Source organism: Emydura macquarii, unplaced genomic scaffold (assembly GCF_026122565.2).
Source record: "Emydura macquarii macquarii isolate MOO-44397 ecotype Brisbane River unplaced genomic scaffold, CSIRO-AGI_Emac_v2 contig_719, whole genome shotgun sequence".
In the NCBI taxonomy this organism is placed as follows: domain Eukaryota; kingdom Metazoa; phylum Chordata; order Testudines; family Chelidae; genus Emydura; species Emydura macquarii.
This window is the reverse complement of record NW_027130856.1, coordinates 9,955,549-9,972,341: the sequence shown is the minus strand read 5'-3', so window position 1 is coordinate 9,972,341 and position 16,793 is coordinate 9,955,549. Positions and strand designations below refer to the sequence as shown.

Below are 16,793 nucleotides of genomic sequence, written 5' to 3'. Positions count from 1 at the left end.
GAAAATAGGGATTTCAGCTGGGGAATGCAAGTCTAGAAGATGAGCAATAAGGAAGAAAACCATTGCTAAACACAGAGGTTCGTGCCTGCTAATTAACAAGTAGCTAAAGAAATGAGAAATAGGTGGTAGTAAAAGTAAATTTTTGTATGACTGATATATTTGGACATTTTGCCTAGTGGGAAAATCTCTCTCTAAATAGGTTTAGGAGCTTTTGGTTGTTGAGTGACATTAAGAGCTTATATGTATTTTCAGCTGAAAGTGTGTTTTATTGATTTAGGTATGGCTTGAACAATGGAGACTTTCACATTTGGAAGAGTAACAAGTGTCACTTGTTCAGCGTGACATCTTTGTTGTTGAGATGCTCAGAATATTATCAAACAAATGCATTAAATTATGTACATAATTACAAAGGATATCAAATACATCCACACTTCTGTTGCTAAACTTAGGAAACAAAAGTGCTCTTCACTGTTTGAAATTACAGCTTTGTGGTTTTGAGCATTTCTTCCAAATTCCACTGAATTAATGAAATTATCTGGACTGCCAAACATCACTATAGAACAGCCTAATAGCTATTATTAAAGGAACCCCCAATTTTCTGGAAGAATGTCAAACTTTAGGATAGCTTTTTCACCTGCATTTAAATACTGACCTTCACTTCCTGTGTTTCACACACTACAACATAAGTCTGATGGGATATATCACTAAAATGGCAGCTGCTAATGAGACTTCAGCACCCCTCACAGTCATGTTAGATAGTGAAACAGTGTTAGATACTTCTGAACTCAGTTTTATAGTATATATTTATTTAGTTATGTAAAGCATGTTGCCTAATCACTGCTGTTTTAAAGGTCCCCTGACACTTTCTTCAAGAATAGGATGTTAGCCTTGGTATCCTGGTCAAGTTCCAATTTGTATAATTACATTCTGCCTACCTAAGTTCTCCCTGCAATTTCAACTGGATATTATCACAGTTATTTATTTACCCAGCTATGCATATGTACATTGCAGTTTATAAAATAATAGTGCATGTTAAACAAAGAACAAAATCCCTATCCCGAATAATTTACAGTCTTCATCTATGAATGGCTTCAGTACAAAGAATGCAAAGTGGAACATATTCAAATAGGCTTCATAGAACAGGTGGGTTTTCAGAGCTTTTGAAGTAAAAGAAAGAGGCTGCTTACTATACATGGGGACCTTTTCCAAGTGTAAAAGGAGCAGGCATGACATAATGCATAGAGGTAAAAGAGCGAGGCAGCAGTCAGGAGAGACGCTTACATAGAGCTGGAGCGTTGAAGGAAGAAATGAAGGTATAGGTGTAGTGGTGTAGTTACACAGTGCTTTGAAAATGTGTAGAAGTTTCACAAAATTCTTCACTTACTGGCCTAATTTGTTGTGTAGTGTGCATTGTTAAAGAAATGATACATTGTCTTGTGCACTGTGGCTATATTTTATTGATGGGTGAAATGATTCCCATATTATATTTAAAAGTATTTGATTCTTTTCCTTACAGTAATCTTTCTATGAAACTAAGATTTGAAAATGTGTATGTTGGCTTTTTGCACAGGGCGCACATTCATTTAATGATAGCGGTTTGATCCAGAGCTTTATAAAGGAGCTGGATATGGATTTTACATGTACATCAACAAGAAAAAAAAGTCAAATTATATGGGTGTTGCATATGAATGGGATATAGGCTATCTCAGACCTGCACATGGCAATCAAGTTCTGGCACAGAACGTCCCTCTTCTTCTGTATACAAAGACTGATTGCATGATCTGCTACTCAGTTTGTTTTATAAAGACTCTTGTTTAAATAGTAACAGGAACAACCTGCTGTAGGTATTCCTACAGCAACAAATGGGTGGAGGGGAAATTCTGACACATACAGAGAAGGAAAGGGGGGCTGATCTGAGGAAATTATGGTTATTTCTAACATCTGAATTAGAAAATCTGTGAGCAATTAAAGCTGTGAGTTAACTCTACTCTGTATTAATACCATTACATTATTTGTAAGGCTATAAGAAGGTTTAGATTATTTTGGTTCAAAAGTTGCAACTATAATTTGGTTAAAGTTTTGGTTTTAGTGTGGTCAGTTCAAGTACTGTTAAAAAAACCAAACACATACACACACAAAATAGAAACAAGTTGCCAAATTTGAGTGAGTGGCATTGTGATCTGGCACACAGGGTCACAATGCCATTCAAATTTGCAGCAACTATAAAAAGTTATAGTATGTGTTAAAAATTGTGATTTCCAGAACAAAATTGAAGCATCCAATTTCCTTACAGCCTTAATCATTTGTAATTTGTGAAATTAATTTAAAGAGGAATTTAGGCTAATCTCCCTTTAGACCGTATTGTACCTCTTTCCTCTTTTATTAAGGTTCTTCTCCTAATCAGAATGACATTTAGGACAACTGTCTCTGTACCCTTCCAGAAAAACTTCACACATTATTGCAGGGATGTCAGACGTATAGTCCACAGGTGGAACCTGGCCCATTTTATGTATTTTTTAGAGTTTGTTGGAAATTGTTTGTTGAAACTGCTTTCCATTGAAAAATGCCATTTTAACTGAACCAAAAAATTCCCTCAAATTGTTCAGATTTCAATAAAATTTTTGGCAGAACCAGATTTTGCCAGCATAGTGCTATTTTTGTTTTTGAAAATTTTGTTTAGAGAAAATTTTGAAATGTCCAAAGTGAAATTTTTGTTTCAAGATTTATTTCATTTTCTCTTTTCATGTCACTTATTATTTTCTCATTATTTCATGAGATGTCAGTAGTATATAACATGTCAAGTCATATATCATGACATATTATGTTATACACTGCTCGTGTCATGTCCTGTTCTGCGAAAAGACATAATACTCAAAATATTCGATTAATTTTTATATTTTTTTATATTATTTTAGTTTAAACAATCATTAAGGGCACTTGCTATTTAGTACTGATTGAAACATCTTTTCTAGATCAGTGTCTGCTAACTGTCTTGTAACTGAACAGTTTGACACTTTGATCTAGAAAAGAAGATAACAGATTTCAATCAGTACTAAGTAGCAACTACACTTAATGATTTGGTACAAAAACAAAGTTCAAAATGTCAATTTCCTGTAAAAATGAAAGTTCTGAGTTTTGACGAGCTCTGGTACTTCTGTGCCTTGCATAACATGTTCAGCTTGTCCAAAATCTGCTTCCTTCCTTTCTTTTTCTCTCTCTCTTTTTTTTAAATGAAATATCTAGCCCTAATAGACGTGAAGAAAAACTTTCAGCTGCGAACCCAGAGTAAGTGTACAGATAGCCTCAAACAATGACTGAGAAGTGTGAATTATTTTGTCCCTTAATAATTTCATTAGGGTGTAAATTCCAAAATGCAGTGCTGCCATTTCAGTGTCAATATTGACTTTTTTATTGCTGATAATTTTTCAGTTGGAATGGGGAAGAGGATGGGAGTGAAGCCCAAAGGAGGAGGTTGGAATTTGGAGTTGCTTTAGGGAGGGAAATGCAAAGGGTCACATGCTGGGAAAAGGGAGAATAACTGTGAATGGGGAAAGGAAGAGAAACAAAGGGCAGAGATTTCAGTAGCCAAGAAGGGGAGCCTATTTTTCTGCTAAGTGATGCTGAATGCAACAATAAGATGCTGAATTCACAAATTCCTAATAATTTGGTTACTACCTACAGTCCAGGTTTCCCTTGATTTTTCTATGAATCTCCCAATGGGAGATTACTGTGCATTGAGAGGAGTCTGAAGTCTTAAATGCATACTCTGACCCATGGATCATAATTTAACATGGAATTTGGTCTTTGAGACTGAATGAGTTTGATACTCCTGACCTACCTTAGGCAGAGCTTCCTAAAACCAGGAATGGCAGAAGAACCAGTGACTTCATGAAGTCCACTAAGGACGTTGTTGCATCAATGTATTAGTTGTAAATCTCCAGCACTTGGGGTCTTTAAATGTAGATTGGGTGTCTAGAACATATACTCTAGCTCAACCATAAATTATGGGGCTCAATAGTGTTTGCTTACATAGTAGAGAATAATTCACTCCACTGCAGGAATTCTTGTGTGAAATTCTATGCTTGTATTATGCAAGAGGTCAGAGTAGATGATATTTTCCCCTTTAAATCCATGAATCTACTAATCTAGGAGCTGTCCAGATTATATGGTGATGAATATCAATGCAAACCCCAAAGAAAAATTTAAGAAAAACACAAGTTTTGAAAGCTGATGGTCTTCTTTCGATTGCTTTAAAAAAATACTTGCCATCTTTCAGGCTAAAATTTCATTGATGTTATTTTAGAATTTCAGGCGTGGATATTTTGAATTCAGCTTCTGTGTATGCAGTAGTAACATTAATAGAGTTTAAGGCCAGAAGGAACCATTATGATGTAGTCTGACATCCTCCTCCATAACAAAGGCCATAGAATTTTACTCAGCTGTCCCTGCATCAAATCCATAAAACATATTCTGTTACGTACAATTGTAACATCTCCCCCTTCTCCCCCACCACTTGTCCCATCATGCATCATTGGCAGGATTTTGGATCTTGAACCTTTAGCACTGCAGAACAGAGTACTGCCACATTAGCTAACAGGCTAATTACTATATCCTGGCTTTATCAATCTGAACTGGATGATCTCCAGAAACATTTATATTTTACATTGAACTGTAAATTTAAATGGATTGAACAGTAAACGTGTTCAGAATAGTGGCGTGCTGATTAAGTAAAATGTTTTTTAATAGAAAAAATTACCAGAGTGGAGCTGACAGCAATGGATTTAATTAGAATTTAGAAGAGACAGTATCAATTTAGAACAGACAATGTCAATTTAGAAATCACATTTCTGTCTAAAAATACTTCACCTAATATGATTACAAGTAACCTAAGATTGCTTAAACTGAAAGAGATTAGAGAACAAAGCTATTTGTCTTTTCAGTTTGTTTACTTGAGGCCAATTTTTCCAAAGGTATTTAAGCTCCTAAAGATACAGAAATTGCCTCAACAAGTTAGGTATGTAACTTCCATTGATATCAATGAGAGTGAGGCATCTTCTTTGCTTAGGTGCTTTTGTAAATCCCACGAGGGACCTGTCTGCATCTTTAGGCACCTAAAACATTTGCAAATCTGCCCCTTTTTCTGCATTTTCTGTATCTAGTTAGTTTAACTCTTTTTTTCTACACTGTCAGTCAATTTCCCCTTTTCTTCTGTGCAGGAAGGTCTGTGGATTCTAAATAATGGATCAACTCTGCAGCCAACTTTGAGTTTAGGAGGCAGACCTGTCAGACACTAGAAGAGTGGGTGAGGCTCCAACCTTTAATAATAATAAATAGATACACCTGGTAATAATAAATATAACAGTTCTTATCTGTAGATCTCCACGCACTTTACAAAGGAGGTCAGTATTGTTATCACCATTTTACAGTTGTGGAAACTGAGGCTTGGAGAGGTGATGTGACTTGTCTGAGGTCACCCAGTGTGCCAGTGGCAGAGTAGGGAATAGACTCCAAATCTTCTGGGTCCCAATCCGGTGCTGTAGCTGCTGTTCTGATCTATGTCATTAACTTTAGGCAGGTTTTTACAATCCTTTCTGTTTAAGGGCACTTGATGTATGGAAGAAAAAACCTTCCTGAACCTGAACAGAATCCTTGAGCTGTGTGAGTCAGATTTTGGCAGGCTGGCAGGGTTTCTTAGTGACATCCTTTACTCCCTTGCTTTTGGCTTCTGAGGCTTACCACTGGTTCACCAAGAGTGACAAACCAAAGAATGAAAATTTGCTCATGTTGTTTTTCTCTGTACTGGAGTGTACACATGGGGATCTTTTCTCTTTTTTATAAAGTGCTGGGTTGGTCCATTGAACTGAATGCTGGCCAGGGTTCACCAAGACCATCCTCAGCCCTGATTCAGTGCAGGGAAAGGCTCAAATGAAACAGCACATGGAATAAATACCTCAATAGGCCATCTGATTATGCACCACTGGCCAGTGTGGCTTGACCACACTGCCCCATCATTGCCATCCCTGCCTTTCCATAACTAGCCACAGAATTAAGGAGACAAGAGCAGCTTCTTTGTGGATAGTGTAGAGGGTAGGAATGGGTGTCCTGACCCAAGTTTTGTCATTTGCTCTCCCCCAACATTCCACTTATACCAACAGTTGGAGTAAACCCTTTATGCAGGGAGTTCATCTCCCTTAAACTACTTGCTGCACCTAGCTCAGGTAGGGATTGCTCCTGATCTCAGTAGGTGGAGATTAGTGCCTCCGAGGAACTAATTAGCCTACCCTCAGTTTCAGAACCACCAGGCTTAAGATACATCTCTACTGCAGATCTGCTGTCTTGGACAAGAGAAAGAAACCATGAGTCGCAAAGGGAATCTCTCAGAGAAAGTAAAAGGTATAGAAAATTCTCTCAAAAATAAGAAGTCAGCACTGTCAAATCTCCCTCTCTGGCTCTCAGTCCTTCCAGTCAGTCTGTTTGGAAGAAGAACTGGTATCAGACAAAATGGTAAAGACTCTGGTCTCCTGCAGACCCTAGGCAAAGTGCTAAAGTACCAAAGGAGAGTGAGGATTTCTGCTACTCTTCCTCAGAAGGTAGCCAGGTCTTTTTATTGCTGGCTGAAGGTCAGCGCTAGATACTGAATCTCAGAATCAAACAGATCCATTATGACCACCAATGCCAATCTTAATGAGATCTGTCACACATGCATGAAAAGATCATGTACTGTATGCCCATCACTAGCCACAAAGACCTTGTTTTTCCAGCCTGATCAGTGAGAGAACCATACCACCTATCTTCTCCTTTCCTCACAGAAGGGACCTGTTATCACAGGGTCCTATTATACATGAAAAACCTACAAAGATCTAACTTAGCTGCATGGACTTTGAAAGGAGAAAGCTAAGAAAGTAAACAGCAGGTACTTCTGCATATATTTGGTTCTTCTTCGAGTTCACAGTCAACCTGGAAGGGCATATCGAGTGACCTCTACAGGGATCTGTCCTGGGTCTGGTTCTGTTCAAAGGCACAGAGTATGCTTATAACGTTTGCAGATTATATCAAACTTGGAGGGGTTGCAAGCACTTTGGTGGACAGGATTAGAATTCAAAATTATGCTGACAGACTGGAAAAATGGTCTGAAGTAAATAGGATGAAATTCAGTAAGGACAAATGCAAAGTACTAAGCAAGGAATAATCAGTTGCACACATGCAAAATGGGAAAGGACTGCCTAGGAAGGAGTATGACAGAAAAGGTTCTGGGGGGATACAGTGGATCACAAACTAAATATGACTCAGCAATGTAATACTGTTGCAAAAAAAGGAAACATTATTCTTGGCTGTATTAGCAAGAGTATTGTAAGCAAGACATGAGAAATAATTCTTCCACTCTAGTCCGCACTGATAAGGCCTCAGTGTGACATTACCCAACGTACAGTCTGGATGGATGGACAGCTGTGTCCCCTCAGTTCTCTAACCTGGGTTGCCTTTTACACTGCCTCGCTGTGAGAGCAATCACTCCTGGTCTGCTGTCACACAGCCTCCAGCATGTAAATCACTCCCAGCTAAGCTATATGAGTGGTATAGTCAGCCACTCATGAATTACACTGCAGGGCAACACCAGCTAATTCTCATTCCCAGACTTTCCTCCAGAAATGTGCATCTTGTGCTCCGCACCCTCCTGGACAATACAAGTTCATATGAAGTCCATCATTTATTAATAGAAAATGATGTGCACATATCTTGTTATGCCAAATGGAGTTTCCCAAACATTTTAATCCAAACACACTGGTTTAGATAAAACAACAAAACAAATATATTAACTAAAGGAAGATAGGTTTTAAGTCACTACAAGTAATGAGGCATAGAAGTCAGAATTGCTTACAAGGAAATAAAAGGTAAAATGCAACTAGCATCTAACTGAACAAGCTAAATGAATACAAAGCAAAGATCTCTCTCACCACATGTTCTAGCAGTCTTACTCGCTGAACCTCTTTTAGTCAGGATCTCCCCCCCAGTCCAATGCTGCTTCTTTTGTTCTTCAGGGGTTGATGATACCATGGGTAGAGAGCAAGGGAGAGATGATTTGGGCATCTGCCCTCTCCTCTTATAGCCCATTCTCTTGCCTGAGAATTCTCTCCAGCTGATGTTCAGGAGACAGAGTCTCTGTGACAAGGAATGTTAAGGTGCTTCTTCATCCAAATGTAGATTTTTTTTTGGCCACACCTCTCTCCTGCTGGAGTGGCCACTTAATCAGGTGATGGTCCATTTGATCTCAATGACACCTGGCTGAGGCATTGGCTAGCCTTTGTCTCTGTGGATCTTATTTGTGATTGCTCTCCAGAACATGCTGAAACATGTTTTGGTAATATCATGCAGTGGAAGCTTACATATTTACATACAATGTTGCCACACATATTTTACCAGGACAATAATGATTTAGCAAATCATGAGTTTTCAAATGATACCTTGTACAGTATGCTTTGTACAACATTTAACATAGTCCTGTAAAAAGGGTGAATGTGGGGTAAGGATTGTCATGCTCAGCTGGAGTATTGTGTCCAATTCTGGGCACCATATTTTGGAGAAAGTTCAGAGGAAACCATAAAAAATTATTAAAGGTCTAGAAAACATGACTTAGGGGGGAAAATGGAAAAATTGCATTTGTTTAGTTTGGAGAAGAGAAGATTGAGGAGGGACATGATAATAGTCTTCAACTATTTAAAAGGTTGTTATAAAAAAGAAGGGTGATAAATTGTTCTCCTTAACTTTTGCGGGCAGGACAAGAAGTAATGGACTTAAATTGCAACAGGCGTGGTTTAGGTTAGACATTAGGAAAAACTTTCTAACTCTAGGAGTAGTTAGGCACTGGAACAAATTACCTAGGGAAGTTGTGGAATTTGTGTTACTGAAGGTGTTTAAGAATAGGTTAGACAACAACTTGCCAGGGATGGTCTAGATCAGTGGTTCTCAACCTATTTACCATTGTGGGTTGCATATGCAGCTCTCTCTGTGTTATGTGGGCCACATCCACACAATATATATACTACCTGTATGGCCTTGAGACTTTCACATGGGCCGCAGCTGTGTGCTGATTGGTCCTCAAGCAGTTTGCGGGCCGAGAACCACTGGTCTAGATCAGTGGTTCCCAACCTTGGGGGAGGGAGGTTTGCCAAAGATTATAGGAGGTCCAGGAGGCTTCAGTAATAATTGAGGTAAGTTAGCCCCCTAAGCTCTGCGCTGGGCACAGCAACCTTGAGCTCTGCACTGGCAGGAGTAGAAGAGCAAACCCTCTGGGGGAGCAGCAGCCCCAACCTCCTCTCCGGCCGGAGCAGAGGAGCAACCGCCCCCAGCCCTGCACTGGCTGGGCACCTGGCTGGAACAGAGCAGCTCCGTGCTGGTGGAGGCCTGCAGCAGCCCTGGCCAACTCGCCGGAGCCTGCCTCCATTACCCTCAATCCATGAGGGACGGGAAGAGGCGGGGCGCGCAGTGACAGCTGCTCCAGGATAGGCTTAGCTTCTTACTCATGTAAGAGTAATTTATTATTATTATTAATGTGATTTAGTGTTGTTATTATCATTATATTTGTTTATAGGGGTTATATGTGTTTCTGGTTGGTGCGGGGAGGGTGGGGTGTGTGTGTTTTACCTAGTGTTAACTAATGGGGCTTTTACTCAAAAAGGTTGGGAACCACTTGTCTAGATAATACATAGTCCTGCCTCAGTGCAGGAGACTGGACTAGATGACTTATCAAGGTCCCTTCCAATCCTACCTATTCTGTGATTACAAGAAATCATTTGCACTGCAGTGAACTGCGTATTAGAGAAGTCTTCCTATTCACTTTACCTGAATCCTAAATCAGAACCATTTAATTTTGTCTAAAGTAGCAACTGTGGAAGTGGTCAAACTGGTGGGATCTTCAGGGGGCAAGGATGATCCAGTGGATAGGGTGCTACTCAGGATACCCACATTCAATTTCCCACTCTACCACAAACTTCCTGTGTGACCTTGTCTTTCCGTGCCTCTGTTCCCCATCTATAGAATGGGAATAATAGCACTTCTATGCCTCACAGTGGTGTTGACAGGACAAAGACATAAAAATAGAATAAAACAAAGATTGAATCTCTTGGATACTATTTTAATGGGGGCCATATGCATACCTTAGATCGGGCAGATACTTCCATTTTACCAGTGATGAAGAGGTCTGGTCTGATCAGAACTGGCTGAAAATACATTGCTTAGGATCTATGGATCTTCTTGCTAGAAGAAAGGAAATGTTGTATATAGGAGCGATGCATTTCTGTGTGGGCAGGAAGGAAAAGAGAAGTATTTGATAAAAATAAGAATATAATTGTGAAGGCACAAATATAAGCAGGGGAGGATTCGGAGGCAGATGTACTACACAAAAACTTACTGGTTTTGTTTGTTTTTCTAAAATGGCTAGGCTTCAGGTAGTTGATGTGCTTTAAACAGTAGGGAAGATACAAATGTGTTTGGATTATAGCAACCTTAAACAAGAAGGCTCATTATTATTTTTGGGTTACCTTTTTAAGAAGCCACAATATTGCAAATAGTAAAGTTTGTACATAGTAAAAAGATTAAATGTTATTCCAGAATGAGAAGCTGCTTAATAACTTGAGAGAGAGAGAGTCACAACAAGCAGTATCATTAAAACCTCTCAAGAGGGAACTCTCAACTGAAACTTACCATTATTTTAAAACTGTTATTTCACCCATCCTTTACAGACTATTTCTCCTCTGGGTAAACTAATGCATATTTTACTCTTTCTTTGTTTTTATTTCATTGTTTACCCTTTGCCATGACTTTGACGTGGGGCTGACATTCACTATCTGAGGCCTTCATTGCAGTGAGATTTGGAAATTGATTTACAACTTTTTAAAATACTGATGATAAATGGTTGTAGATTGAAAGGTGCAAAGAGTTTCAGATCTCAGTAAAGAGAGGGCCTGTGGTTTAGAATATTTAAGAGAATTAGCTCTGGTCTACACTGAAAACTCATGTTGGTATAACTGTGTCGCTCAGGAGTGTGGAATCCACACCTTTCAGCGATGCAATTATACTGACCGAATTCCTAGTGTAGAAAGTGTTGTGTTGATGGGAGGGCTTCTCCTGTTGACATATTTACCACCTCTCGGGGAGGTAGCGTACCTACGCCAACGGCAGAAGCTTTTCCATTGACGTAAGTAGCATCTTCACTAAGCGCTACAGCGGCACAGCTACACTGGTGTACCTGTGCCAGTGCAGAGCTGTAAGTGTAGACAAGACCTTATACTTTGACAGTTACTATGCTCCCTTATTATATCATATCTCTCTGTCACATGAAGCTACATAAAAGTATCCCTTTGAATTTTCACTTACATGCAATAAATACCTGTCTTTCCAACATGGGCTGTGAAGATAATAATTTACATATATATAGTTCTTTCCATTCTAGAATGTTAAAACATTTTACAGATATTAATGAATATACTCCAGTAAAGTAGGTAAGCACAATTCCTGTTTTACATATGTTAAATGACTTGTCCAATATCACACGGGAGATATGTGGCAGAGCCAGGAATAGAACCCGATCTCTCTGTCCCTTGAATTAACCACAGGACAATCCTTCCTAAACAGATTAATTTGTTACTTTATTGAAGCCTGCTGTCAGCTACCAACCAGCTACATTATAATCCCTGGTATCAAGACCCTGAGATCCCAGGAGAGCCAGCAAACTACCTGGCACACGGATAAGCAGCAGCACTAGTTCAGACACCGAAAACCCTGTTAGAAGAGAATGAACAGAACTAGGATGCTCAGGAACTGCAGATAGGCCAGTCAGGAAGTAGCAGAAAAGTCAGTTGGATCCTGCCTGCTTCCTAACTCCTCCGTTCCTGATTTCTCTATTTCTGCGACTTACAAAAGGATCTCCCAGTTCGTTTCTCAGGTCAGGCGTTCTTTTGTCTTTTTCCTCCTCCACCTTTGTGTAATTCTCACACACATGCATACCTGCTCACTTTTTTTTTTTTTTTTTAAAGAACATTTTGGTTGAGATCAAATATGACTAATTTCAACAGAAATAGACGTGTTTGAAAAAGAATGAGTGAATGAAAACAAGGCATTACACAGCAACTGAAGCTACTTTACGCCCTCCCTTTTGTGGTCACTACCAAACAAAAGCTAGAATAATACTTTAGATTGTAAACACAAATATTTCAAATACCATATTACTTTTTACTATGTTCTGTGACATTCTGGGCGCCACATTTCAGGAAAGATGTGGACAAATTGGAGAAAGTCCAGAGGAAAGCAACAAAAATGATCAAAGGTCTAGAAAACATGACCTATGAGGCAAGAATGAAAGAACTAGGTTTGTTTAGCCTGGAGAAGAGACGACTGAGATGGGACATAACAGCTTTCAAGTACATAAAAGGTTGTTACCAGGAGGAGGGAGAAAAATTGTTCTTAACCTCTGAGGACAGGACAAGATGCAATGGGCTTAAACTGCAGCAAGGGGGTTTAGGTTGGACATTAGAAAAAACTTCCTAACTGTCAGGGTGGTTAATCACTGGAATAAATTGTCTAAGGAGGTTGTGGAATCTCTATCATTGGAGATTTTTTAAGAGCAGGTTAGACAAACACTTGTCAGGGATGGTCTAGATATTACTTAGTCTTGCCATGAGTGCAAGGGACTGGACTAGATGACCTCTTGAGGTCTCTTCCAGCCCTATGATTCTCTTTGTTTTCATATTTGTATTTCTCAGTGTGGTCACTGAGAATACACTAGTTTCATTTTAGTTTCCAGTCAATATCACTTTCTGGTTCATTTTATTCACTAAGATCATGCTGCAAGGTTTGGGTAACAAACAAATTTTTAAAAAAAAATAAAGTTTGGTAGATTAAATGTATCAGCTGGTCTTACTTTTTTGTCAAATCTTTGGGCTCTTTTTCCCTTAGCACAGGCTTCTCAAGGGTTCTGCCATCTCTCTCTGCCTCCAGCTTCCATATGAGGAAAGAGCAGGGCCTATATCCCCTGTATTGTAAAAGCTGTTAAACATGAAAGGAAAGGGGAGTAAAAAACAACTAAACCAAAGGAGATCAACAAGGAAGTGTCCCATGCTTGGGGCTCAGTTCCTTTTCCAAAATTGCAGGAACATGAAATACAGCCAGGGAACTTCATTCAGATGAGGACACAATGAGTTGAGGACAGGGAGTAGATTGGAGTAGATCAGCATAAAGTCTAACAGAACTGAAGGCTCATTAGCTGTCTTTGGTGGGAAAATGGATAAAATAACCAAACAGACTAATCAGAGAACCATATAAATATGGTACTTAAATACCATGGCAATAGGCTGCATAGAAAGAGCTATAGGGGTGGTGGAATAAAAGGTAAAAAAATCGTTCTGATGTGATGGATTACAAAAGGAAAATGAAGCAACCCTTGATGTTCTCCTCTTTCGAGACTGAGAAACTGCTTTAAAAAAAATGCTGGACAAATGGAACAGAAATAAAATTTCTCTTCTCTCTGTTTTATAGAATCTGATTCAGGGCTATTGCTCCTACATAGGACAAGATCTAGTAAAAGTAAAGCTGAACTTGATATGTAAAAAGCCTTGTTACTTTTATCGGGCCTCACCTTGCAAGGTGCTGATTATTCTCAGCTCCGTTAAAGTTGAGGGCTCACAACACCTTATAGGGTCCCAAACAGAAACAAGAGATTATCAAGGGAAGAGAGATGTTTTAACAGATTGCTTAATTTCCCTTTCTGTTACCCAACCTGTGCTCCCCTCCCCCAAAAAACACCGCCCCCCCACTCCATGCAGAGTTTTTTCCAAGCAGAATTTGTATCCCCAAAAAGTAGTGCCAGAGACTCCATTAAATCCATCCATTAAATGTTGCTAATGCTATTAATTTTATGTGGAAAGTGCTACAATTACTGCAGCCATGGGTGGCAGTATAAAATACGAAGGTAGATGGACAGTCCTTCATGTCAGTATTTTGTTTTACCTGCTATTCCACACAGTACCCACCTTTACTATTAACTTTGTCTTTGTCAGGTATATTTGAATTTTGTTAATCTGAGACATAAAAGTCTTAAAATCCTGTCTGCATGGTTGAGGCAGTTTATGTGATGTTTTTGGATACTTAAATTACAAAGATTGTGGATCTGTTTTTCCTTTATGACCAGTTTATGACCAGACTTATTCCTTAGTCTGGTTTACTGGCATATATTAATAGATGTAAAATTATATTGGGTGACTATAATTTTTCCTGGAAATATTGCATTGTCTTATTTCTATTATTTTTGTACTTATCTGTCAAAAACAACAACAACAACAACAACTTGTTATATAGCTTTCTTTTGGATTTCTTTTCCTCTGTTTGGTTAAACATTATAGCAAGCTCTTAGCTGATATGTCTGTTGAGTGCGGGTTTTACACTGTGTGCATCCCTTCAGCTCTGCCCGCTTCTTCCTTTACCTAATACGCTGATTTATAAAAACTGTTTAATTATTATTAGTATGACTGAGTCTTGGAGCAGCGGTGGTAAAATGTCAGTTTCACTGAATAAGCTGACCCTTCAGCAGGTTAGCCACTATATATAAAATAGTGTCTCTTCATCTGCTATCATTTTGAAATGAAAATATTGATTTTTACAAGTTGGGGAAAAGACAGGAAACTAATCCTAGAAATAGAATTGTAAACTGTGGAATTCTTAACAGGAAATGATTTTAAAAGTTATACTGATATGTCTGTCCGAGGTATTTCTTCACTTGTGTTTTTTAATGACAATCATAACTATGATATGGCTCTGATACAAAAGTGCAGCCACCCTTTCTTTATAGTTCCTTGAAGGGAGAAAGAAGGCAGTGTAGTCCAGCAATGGATAGGGCAAGAGACTCGGGTTCTATATCTGGCTCAACTGGTTACTCGCTGTGTGACCTGGGCAAATCACTTAATCTTTCTGAGCCTCAGTTTCCCCTAATTTAAAATGAGTATAATAATGCTTGTCCAATGTTAAGTGTTTTGAGATCTAATCAAAAGCTCTATGAAATTGATGATTATTTTATTAGAGTACAGAAATAGTGGTTGCTGCCGATCAGTTCCTAATTCATTTGGTCTTAATTCTTACATGACATTTTTTCTAGAAGTAATGTCCAGGAGCATCTGAAATTAAATATTCTCCTGATTTCTAAATAATACTCTCTAACTTTGATCCCACCTCGACCTTCCATTACCCGGCTGCAACTCCTATTGAATGTATTGTCTGAATTTACCCAGGTATAAGCTGAACTGTGGGACTTCACCACTGGCCTAAGTGCGGGGCAGTATGGAGGATCATTATGCAATGGTGGATGAATGGCAATAACTCCTCTGAATGAGCTGGTACACAGGGACAGTGTTCAGGCCTCACTATCCTTTAGGATATTTCAGGCTGCTCCTGTCTGTCTGTCTGTCTGTCTATGTCTGTAGTACTTACATGACCTCTCCTACTGCAGTTTCTGAGCACCTCACAGTGTTTAATATATTTATCCTTGTAACACCCTGTGCTCATCTTAGTGTAGTCACTGCGCTTGGGAGCACTTAGTACCCCCAGGAGAACACCACAGAAACACAGTGTCCTGGGCATAGTGAGTGCAATTTTAATATGTCCTTGCGTGGCCTGAGCATGCAAGCTTCTCTTTCACCTTGCATACCTGAGTAAGGGCCATTTATAATCTGCCACGTTTATTTTTGTGCTTTACTAGGGTGTAGTTAGTATTTAGGTACCTCACAAACATTACTGGGTTCCACTTGTTCTGCTCTTATATTGATTTTAATGTAGTTGCATGCATGGAACTGTGAGGGCAGAATTCCGTCAAACTGTAACTTGGAAGCTATAGAACACCACTATTTCTGAACTCTTCTAATAATGCACTAATAAGAAAAGGCTTTGGACCCCTTCACTCTTAAAATGCCATTCATTTTCACAGTAGGGCAGTTATATATTGGGAAAAGATCATTTACATTTCCTTTTTTTAAACACATTTAAATAGTCATCCCGGCACCAGTTGAAAAGCTCTTTTAACTAATCCAAAGAGCTTTGTGTAACTAATTAAAAAAGAGTGGTGCCAGTTTCGCCAAGAGTTGAAGGTCATTGGAGGCATAATTAAGTTTTGCTTTTTAAAAGGATTTAATATCTAATTCTTTTCCTCTAAATTCTGTTATGGAAGCTGACATACAAATGAGTATCTTTTTTAAAATATGGAATCTTTTTTATATCATAAAATTATTTCATTGTTCAGTAAAACAAAAGGAAGACACTGCATTTTTAATTCTCTTTTGCCCTGATATAAGCAAAAATGACATGCTGTATTGTAAAAAACTAGACAGTATTTTGATGATGAGCTATATTTCCAAGGACATTACTATAAATCTATTGTTAAAGTAGTTTCATTTCCTGCTGTGTTCTTGAACTCAGTATTCAGAGGACAGAAGATCCTGTTGTTGTCTGTCGGGGGGGGGGGGGGGGGGGGGAGGGGGAGGAGAATGGGACGGGACGGGACTGGAGTCCAAATGGGATATCAATAGTTAAAAATTAAAACTAATTAATTATTATATTTTATATATTATATTTTATATAATAGTTTTCTCGATTCTGCTCTTCCCCTTCCCTCCTTCCAAACAAGCTCTTGAGACATTACTGTAATTAAAAATGTGCATTGTAATGACTTAAAACTGCAACATTTATAGAAATTCAGAGTTCAGCATCAGACTTCCAGCATCTAGGCAGCTGAATAATATTAACAGTACTTGTAAATT

General features: G+C 38.7%; 1 protein-coding gene across 7 annotated transcripts in view; it reads left to right on the top strand.

Moving 5' to 3' along the window:
* Nucleotides 1-16,793, top strand: part of ZMYND11 (zinc finger MYND-type containing 11) — a 135,060-nt gene that overhangs the window by 15,935 nt on the left and 102,332 nt on the right. The window contains exon 1 of one of the 7 annotated variants that reach the window (XM_067542685.1): nt 5,238-5,302. The exons of the other annotated variants lie outside the window; for them this stretch is intronic. The gene's annotated coding sequence lies outside the window, so the exon portion shown is untranslated. Of the gene's footprint in view, nt 1-5,237; nt 5,303-16,793 lie in introns of those variants that run through there. 7 annotated transcript variants of the gene reach the window in all.